Below are 10,000 nucleotides of genomic sequence, written 5' to 3'. Positions count from 1 at the left end.
GAAAGGGTTATAAAAGCGAGTTTGCAATTCGTGATATCCTACACGGAGTACTTACGGGAGGCTCCAAACAGTCTTCCACTCGACACCTTATACACAAATACACTTGGGAGATGAGGGAGGAAGAGGGAGTTGATGCAAGGAGGGAGGGAGGGAGAGAGAGTGGATGCAAGGAGGGAGGGGGGGAGTGGAGGGAGGGAGGGAGAGGGGAAGGGAGATGGCAAGAAAGAGAACAATGTAGAGGGAGTGGATGCAAGGAAGGAGAGAGGGAGCGAATGTATAGAGGGAGTGAGAGGGAGAACTATATAGAGGGAGTGGATGCAAGGAAGGAGGGAGGCCTATATAGAGGGAGTGGATGCAAGGAAGGAGGAAGAGGGAATGGGAGGAGGGAAGGAGAAGGAATGTATATAGGGAGTGTGAGGGAGTGGAAAGATGGGAAATGGGAGGGAGTGGGAGTGGAAGGAGAGAAAGAGAGGGAGTGGAAAGAGGAATGGAGGGAGGGAGAGAACCACTGAAAGGGGGGAGGGGGAATTAATGAAAGGAGGGAGGGAGGGAGGGAGGGAGGGAGGGAGGGAGGTGTGGAAGACATGAGGAAAGAAAAGAGGGAGAGGGAGCGGTATGAAGTGACAAGATGGGATTGAGAGGATGAGATTTAAAAAAAAAGAAAGATAAAGACTGAATAAGAGAAGAGAAAGAGAAAGCGAAGGTTAGTTTAGCAAGAACTGCATCTTTTGCGAACTTAACGTCAACATATATCATTACAAGGAGGGAGGGAGGGAGAGAGGCGGAAAGGGAGGAAGAGAGAGAGTGGGGGGGAGAGAGATAAAGATAGATAGATAGAGAGAGATAAAGATAGATAGCCTAGAGAGAGATAAAGATAGATAGATAGAGAGAGATAAAGATAGATAGATAGAGAGAGGGAGAGAGAGAGAGAGAGAGAGAGAGAAATATATAAGGGTATAAAAAAATGAAGAGAGGAAAACGCCCCCTCCCCACCAAAAAAAAATCACATACCATTTAGACCAATATAAACTGAACACCAACCGCACGGCAAAATTGTTAGGTTAGGCTGCCAATTTGAATTTCCCGCCACAGGTACTATCCGACCTACCCCCCCCTCTCCTCCTCCTCCTCCCCCTCCTCTGCCCGCGATTTCTGCCAACACCAGATGTGACTTTCGTTTCCCTTAATGACAACACTGTTGATAAGGTGCCTTTGCCAGCACCTGCCACTGTCAAGGTCACCCCAGCTGTCTCAACATGTAGACAAAACTTATTCTTGGCTAAATGGAGAATGAGAGGGGAGAGGAGAGGAAAGTGAGAGAGAAGGAGAGGGAAAGGGAGGATGTAGGGAGTGGGAAAGGGAAAGGAAGGGAGAGGGAGGAACAGAGGAGGGAGAGGAGAGGGGAGAGGAGAGAGAAAAAAGAAAAGAAGAGAAGAGAAGAAAAGAAAGAAAGAAAGAAAAAAGATGTGAGAGAACAGAGAAAGAAAGAAAAAGACAAGAAACACGAAAAAAACTAAAAAAAAAAAAAAAAAGAACCTAAAAAATAAAGCAGAAAATGAAAGAAAGAATCCAACACCAAGCTCCACAGAAAAGAATAGAACAGAAAAAAAGTAAAAACAAAACCGTTATAGCCTGTTATGGTCCAAAAAGCGTAGGCGTAGAAGACCCATCTATCGTGACTGGGATCTCCCTTGGTACAACGACCGATCGATAGTCCAAAGTGTCCCATCGACCACATTGATTACTTTTTCCCTCGCTTGATCAATAATGGGTCTGCGAAGTACGGTTCCCAAGCTACCCTGACCTCTTTACATTAGACTCGGAGGCCATTTATTTCAGGGAGGGAAGAAGGGGAGAGGGAGGGAGGGAGTAAGAGAGAGAGAGAGAGGGAGGGAGTAAGAGAGAGAGAGAGAGGGAGGGTAAGAGAGAGAGAGAGAGAAGAGAGAGAGAGAGAGAGAGAGAGAGAGAGAGAGAGAGAGAGAGAGAGAGAGAGAGAGAGAGAGAGAGAGAGGGGGGGGGAGAGAGATGGGGGGAGGGAGAGAGAGATGGGGGGAGGGAGAGAGAGATGGGGAGGAGAGAGAGAGAGGGGGGGGGAAAGGGAGAGAGAGGGGGGGAGGAGAGAGAGAGAGAGAGAGAGAGAGAGAGAACAAGCGATCGAGCGAGCGAGAGAGAGAAAGAGAGAAAGAGAGAGAGAGAGAGAGAGAGACAGAAAGAGAGAAAGAGAGAAAGAAAGAGAGAGAGAGAGAGCAAGCGATCGAGCGAGACATAGATAGAAAGACAGAGAGAGAGAGAGAGAGAGAGAGAGAGAGAGAGAGAGAGAGAGAGAGAGAGAGAAGAGAGAGAGAGAGAGAGAGAGAGAGAGAGAAAGAAAGAGAGAGAGAGAGAGAGAGAGAGAGAGGGGGAGGGAGAGAGAGAGAGAGAGAGAGGGAGAAGAGAGAGGAGAGAGAGAGAGAGAGAGAGAGAGAGAGAGAGAGAGAGAGAGAGAGAGAGAGAGAGAGAGAGAGAGAGAGAGAGAGAGAGAGAGAGAGAGAGAGAGAGAGAGAGAGAGAGAGAGAGAGAGAGAGAGAGAGAGAGAGAGAGAGAGAGAGAGAGAGAGAGAGAGAGAGAGAGAGAGAGGATATGTGACAAGCAGAGGAGCGGGCGACATATAGATAGATAAAGAGAAAAAAAAACGTATTTTTTAACTACCCTCCTACTTCCCAGGGCTCAATTTATCGATAGGTTAATAACCGTTTTTACTATTTTAAGAAAAGTCAAGAGAATGATTGTCTGAAAACGGTGCAACAGGACAGCATTTTCTCAGGCGTTAATCCACAGCATAAACCGCCCACACTAACTCTCAACTCTCTCGAGAATTCCTTTCGCGTGAGAATGCCCTTACAATTTCTCTGTAATAAACCAGTCGGGACAATAAATCAATATCTAATCCTTTTTTCTTTCTTCTGCGAATCCCCCTGCAACATTTAATAACGCCTACGCGATGCAGAGGTCTAAAAATAGGAAGAAAAGTCGAGATAAACGAAGTCAGTGACGAAATCCTTTTTCCACCGCGGTTGCCAAGTTTTCTTCTACACGGTTTATATCTGTGTCCATATATACCCACCCACCCCTTCGCTCGCTGGTGAACTTGACATGGCGTCCGTGGGCCTAAATCTATTTTCAGGTGGTAATAAAAATATATATAATGAAAGACCATCGACAAGGATTTTACCGCGGAGAAAAAATACGACAAAAAATTGCGGCATGTGAAACCCTTCTCTATTTCGGTTACTTCCCTGCATTTGAATTCGTCGCTACCCCTAACTATCCCTCCCCTCCCCTTAAACCGTTCTCACATACACTGTACAGATGCCAAATACCGCCCATGAGACACATCATCATCATCATCATGGGGGCTGACGCCGACGGGGGCGCATAGCCGCATCCACCCTTCGCTTCCACCTACGAGGATCCCTCATGGCTAGACGCCAGGCAGGGACTCGGCCCATCTCTAGTTCTTCACGGCAGGTTTGGTCGATCTGCCCAAGCCATGACTTCCTCGGTCGTCCCACAGGCCTCCTCCACCCAGGGTTGTCTCGAATAGAGACGACCTGATGGGCAGGATCATCCTGAGGAAAGCGAGCCAGGTGGCCGTATAGCCTGAGTTGGCGATCACGGATTGTGCAGATAACAGGGCTTGTGCCAGTCTCACGGTGCAACCGTTGGTTGGACACATGGTCCCGCCAACAGTACCCCATGATCTGGCGCATGGACCTATTGCAAAAGGCTTCAATGAGACACCAACACCTATAATCCATATCAGTAGGCGTATCCGAAATACATTACGTAAGCCTAACCCGAAATCCTACATCGAAAAAAACCATCCACATCGGTTGCTATGGCAACTGCACGCCGCTCTCTGCCTTCCCTGACAAGACAATGATTTCGAAATAGGCGACAGTCCATGAGAGATTTTATTGCCTCTGATACTATTCCCCAGTATATTGTACCTGAGGCCTGAAAGAGACACTGCAGTAGATTCTTTTTTAGTGTTCGGAATATTTATGTGGGGATAGAACTATGTGCATACACTGTGTGTGTGTGTGTGTGTGTGTGTGTGTGTGTGTGTGTGTGTGTGTGTGTGTGTGTGTGTGTGTGTGTGTGTGTGTGTGCGTGTGTGTGCGTGCGTGTGCGTGCGTGTGCGTGTGCGTGTGTGTGTGTGTATGTGTGTGCGCATACACACACACATATATATATATATATATATATATATATATATATATATATATATATATATATATATGTGTGTGTGTGTGTGTGTGTGTGTGTGTGTGTGTGTGTGTGTGTGTGTGTGTGTGTGTGTGTGTGCGTGTCATGAGAAAGTATATAAGGAAATTTCCACAATTCTTCTCCAACTATGCGTGCACCAAACAATATCTTGGAACAACTCATGAAATATTTCTGAATTGAGTCACGAAGGAGCGAGGGATCTACGCTGACGTCACCGCAGGCCACCTTTCAACGTAAAAAATATATACGTATGTATGTGTACCTGCCTGTGTGTATGTGTAATTATATATGGCGTAAAGTGAAGCAATTTCCTCGAGGATTTTCATTAACCAAAATTTCTTACGACGTTCTTGCGCGCCTCTTCCGCTCAGTTCGGGAGCAACGGAGAAGGAAATGTACCTCCTTCAGCGCCCACGGTGCCCCGAGTAACACAGCAGAAGCAGGCAGGAGTTGTGTGGGCGTCAATAAAAGCGACGGGCCTGCAGAGAGGAGGGAGGAGGCGGGGGAGCAGAGCGGAAAGTAGGTCCCCTCTCTGCCATAGGCGCAACATAGCTAACGCCCAGAGTAGGGGGAGGGAAAGAAGAGATCCACAGCGTTCTTTGTGGGCCTTGGAACACACCGGGGGAACTGCGTCGAAACGTCTGATTTTCTACTTTTTTTTTTTACACCAAGGGGTTTGTGAAAGATAACTGGTATGCCTTGCTGACTTCGTTTTTTTACGTATGTACGTAAGGATGTATTTGCAACTCATTACCTTGAGACTCGGGGTCTCGCTCTCACCTGAGATACTCTCAGTAACTTTGGATGACGCACTTGATCAATCATTTAAAGTAAAAACGTCACCAATTCTGTTGCTTGAGACGCTCGATTACTAATTAAGAGCGACTTGGTGTATTTTACAGACGAGCGTCTCCAAAACGCGACGCACTCATAAACAGGAGAAACTATTGACTCCCTTTAACCGCCAACGGAACTACGCACTGCAAAGTTGATTTCCAAACGGATACAAATAATCACAAACTTACATGTTCTGATGGTAATAATTGAGATCCTGTAGAGTATCTCTCTGTACCGAAGACAGATCAATACTGGCAGGCCACCGCACTCCGGAGTCCCAACCACTGTAAGGCGTTCGCTCAGCTGACGTAGTTGCCGTGAGTCACAACATGGACACCGCCACTTTTCGTTCAGTTTCTGTTACTTTCACTTTTAGGGTTATTATTTTAACGACCCAAATTTTTAGAGTTGGCTTATAGAAAAGGAGTTTTTACTATCTAAATTATATCGAAATAATAAGAACTTTTCAAAATTTGATTCAAGGTTTTATCCTAGCAATGCGATAGCCAATAAAAGCGACTAGCTATTTCTGACACAAAATGAAAACACGAAAAACAAAGGCGAAAATGGCAACACCATAACCGTTGACAGTTCCCAGCTGATCGCTTGCCTCTGATCACGTGACCAAACACTGTGATGCCATTTCAGAAACAACGTCTATATTATTTTAGATAGATAGTTATTGAAGCATATATAAAATCACACCTTTTTGTATTAATTTGCAACATACTAAATAAAACACACGTATTCAATGATAGAAGCAACGGTAATGTAAAATATAAATAAATAGTATTGGATAACCCCATCAGCTGTGTTCCGCGTGCGCGCGTCACCGATCAAAACATTAGAGACGCAGCGTTGCCAAACGTCCTGATATTTACTTAATAAATTAATTCCATTAATACAACGAGATGATTCACATCATATGGACTGCGATTCCAATGCTATTAAAGTAGTGAACAGATAATAAAACACATTTTCGTTGTAGATTTGAGCCAGTATATGTGGCACCATCGTATCCATGGTAAACAAAGAACCAAGCGAGTGGTTTAAAATACAAGGTCCCCACATGATGTCTTCCATCCAAAAATACCTGAGCACTGGCCAACCTGTCGCACACAGCCTTAATTTCATGCTCTTCTTCTCCATTAATCACACGCGTAAGGGTTATGCACGTATACATATATATATAAGTCGATAATAACACATGAATTCAATTTCTATGTATACCTCGTTATTCAAGTAGGCTGGGGAATGTCAGAAAAATAACACTGTTTTTATTACCTGGCCAAGGTTAAACGTCATGTTAATTAAATATTAAGGAGAAAGTACAAGGGCATTTATCAAAAGGGCATTGGGGGTCAAAAAGGACTTTGAACCGAATCTGGGGATTTATATGGATCGATACTCGAGAGGCTGTGCGTGTAGAAGAGGGAAGTGAGATAAAAGATAGGTGGATTTTTTAAAAAGTAAACATAGAGAAACACTGTAAATGGTGAGCATGATAGTGAGAAAGAAAGTGAGAGAAAGAATGGAAAAGGAGGGTGGCGGATCGGAAGAGCAACAGCGAAAGGAAGTGAAAGAGGAAATAATGCAAACAGATAAGATAAAAAAGTAACGATAACCATGGAGATAAGACAGGATGAGGGGGAAAGGAGGAACCTTGAAATAAAAGCGAGCGAGCGAGAGAGAGAGAGAGAGAGAGAGAGAGAGAGAGAGAGAGAGAGAGAGAGAGAGAGAGAGAGAGAGAGAGAGAGAGAGAGGGGGGCGAGAGAGGGAGAGAGCAGAAACGAGAGAGAGACCAAATAAGAGAGAGAGAGAGGGAGAACAGCAGAGAGAGAGAGAATGAGAGCAGAAGAGCGAGAGCAAAAGCGATATATATATATATATATATATATATATATATATATAGAGAGAGAGAGAGAGAGAGAGAGAGAGAGAGAGAGAGAGAGAGAGAGAGCAGAAGCGAAAGACAGAGGGAGAGAAAGAGATAGATAGATAGATAGATAGATAGAGAGAGAGAGAGAGAGAGAGAGCAGAAGCGAAAGAGCAGAAGAGAAGGAGATAGATAGAGAGAGAGAGAGAGAGATAGATAGACGGAGAGAGAGAGAGAGCAAGAGAGAAAGATAGAGAGAGAGAGAGCGAGAAAGAAAGATAGATAGAGAGAGAGAGAGAGAGAGAGAGAGAGAGAGAGAGAGAGAGAGAGAGAGAGAGAGAGAGAGCAGAAGCGAAAGACAGAGGGAGAGAAAGAGATAGATAGATAGATAGATAGATAGATAGATAGATAGATAGAGAGAGAGAGAGAGAGAGAGAGAGAGAGAGAGAGAGAGAGAGAGAGAGAGAGAGAGAGAGAGAGAGAGAGCAGAAGCGAAAGACAGAGGGAGAGAAAGAGATAGATAGAGAGACAGACAGACAGACAGACAGAGACAGAGACAGAGAGAGAGGGACACAAACTGACAGACAGACAAACAGGCAGAGCGAGGTAGAGAGAGCTGGATATTCCACCCGCGTGCAAGAAAATAAAGGTCATGCAACAATAAGGCGACTGGCAATGCAATAAAGATAAAAAAAAAACTTCTAGAGTATTCTCGCCCTTACGAGAAGGTACGAACTTAGAAGCACGAAACAATTATAGTTTGTAATTCTAAAGGAGAATTGAGGGTGACTCCACGGCGGTCTTCGCTGAAAGGCTGAATTCGAATTCAATGTGAAAGTTTCAGAAGGGAACTCTCCGCGAATATCAATTAACAAAACATTCTATGAGTCCTTCGCGTCATTCGGAGTCGCAAATGAACAATAAATGAATAATGGCAACTTTCGTTAACAGCTGAGCGTGTTGGCTGTGTACGACAATTTAGAAATTCGATCCAAAGGAAAGTTCCATCTCCTTTGTTGACATCCTTCAAACAGTCACGGATTATCACGTTGCTAAAATCAACCTCATCAGTACTAATTTATTTAGACAAATTAAGGAGACGCAAAGAAGAAAAAAAAAACGAAAAACGAAAACTTCAGAAAAAAAAACATACGTATCAGATTGGAATCGGATCGAGGACATCATCAAAGTTATTAAATATAGTTATTGTTGAAGTTACGTGTTATTACGTGGTATGTCGGGTTGCACAGGCAGTTGAAGGACAAACCAGATTCCAGCTGTCCTTGGTAAGTTCAGCACCGACCACAGGCACACTACCTTACCCAAAGCAACTGTGTTTCTACCCACTGATCCCTCTATACACAAAAAAAATATATGACCATTTAGGTATATATATATACATGTATGTATGCATATGAAAAAAAATATGTATATACATGTTTGTGTATGTGCACTCACACACGCAAACACACACACACACACACACACACAAACACACACACACACACACACACACAAACACACACACACACACACACACATTGTACGTCCATGTGCCCAATATATAAACGCATGTTTAAATGCACAGGTAAATCTATAAAAATACATTATACATACATCGGTAAACACACACACACACACGCACACACACACACACACACACACACACACACACACACACACACACACACACACACACACACACGCACACACGCACACACACACACACACACACACACACACACACACACACACACACACACACACACACACACACACACGCACGCACACACACACACACCTGCGAGAACGGAGTGCAACACAAGGGCAACACCGTTAGCGCTTCCCGAATTTCAGGTCCCTTCATGCACAGACCTGCCTGGGTCTGCATCCGGCCGTGAGTCAGGTCCCCCGGCCAGTCCTTGGATACAAAACCCAAGATAGTCATCCTCCTTCTTCCTCCCGCCCCCGCCCTCCTCCCTCCTTCCTCTCAAATCCTCTTTGGCAGCGTGTCCTCTCTGTCTATCCCTCTTCCTCTTTCGCCCCACGAAGCCCAAAGACGTTAATATTCATTCCGAAGAGAATGTAATGCGTTTTAAACCAACCCAGGTGCGTTGGCATTAAATCTAAACAAACAAAAAAACAAACAAAAAAAACCAGCAATAAACAGAGGAATAAGGACAAAGCGAAGCGGCGTGGCAACATTGCAGAGAATTGACCCTGCAAAGAGGCAACACCATCGCATGTTCTTTCGGGATGGAGCCAAAGGAGTGTAACAGGTGTGTGTGTGTGTGTGTGCTGTGGCGAAGGACTGTGTTGAGGGTCCTTGGCTTTGGAGAACTGGATGAATGATGATGATGTCTCTGAGGATGATGGGTGGATGGATGGATAGGTGGATAGATGGGTGGATGATGGGTGGGTTGGTGATGGAGGGGTGGGTGGATGGATGGATAGATGGATGGATGGGTGGGTGGATAGATGGATGGATGGGTGGATGATGGATGGGTGGGTTGGTAATGGATGGGTGGATGGGTGGATGGATGGATGGATGGATGGATGGGTGGATGTGTAGTGGGTGGGTGGGTGAGTGGATAGATGGGAGGGTGGGTGGGTACTGGGTGGGTAGATGGATGGATGGGTGGATGAATGGGTGGGTTGGTGATGGATGGATGGGTGGGTGAGTGGATGTGTAGATGGATGGGTGGATGGATGGATGGATAGATGGGTGGGTGGGTGGATGATGGATGGATGGGTGGGTTGATGGGTTGATGGATGGATGGATGGATGGATGGATGGATGGATAGATGGATGGGTGGATGGATGGATAGATAGATGGATGGATGGATGGATATTTAGATAGATATTTAGACAGTTATATAGGTACATAGGTCCCTCCCCCCCTCACACACTCACACACACACACACACATACACACCTGAGAAGACGATTCTGAAACCACCTGTGTTGTATGAGGAATTATGTCTTATCAGTGCTTAAGTCATGTTGTTTAGTGCATCA

General features: G+C 45.1%; 1 protein-coding gene across 3 annotated transcripts in view; it reads right to left on the bottom strand.

Annotated features, from left to right (window-relative positions):
• The window catches only part of TP53INP (Tumor protein p53 inducible nuclear protein), a 21,965-nt gene that overhangs the window by 9,174 nt on the left and 2,791 nt on the right, over positions 1 to 10,000 (bottom strand). Inside the window, exon 1 of one of the 3 annotated variants that reach the window (XM_070117408.1) lies at positions 5,295 to 5,434. The exons of the other annotated variants lie outside the window; for them this stretch is intronic. The gene's annotated coding sequence lies outside the window, so the exon portion shown is untranslated. Of the gene's footprint in view, positions 1 to 5,294; positions 5,435 to 10,000 lie in introns of those variants that run through there. 3 annotated transcript variants of the gene reach the window in all.

This window comes from Penaeus vannamei, chromosome 40, assembly GCF_042767895.1.
Source record: "Penaeus vannamei isolate JL-2024 chromosome 40, ASM4276789v1, whole genome shotgun sequence".
NCBI lineage: Eukaryota > Metazoa > Arthropoda > Malacostraca > Decapoda > Penaeidae > Penaeus > Penaeus vannamei.
This window is presented reverse-complemented; position numbering and strand designations above follow the sequence as displayed.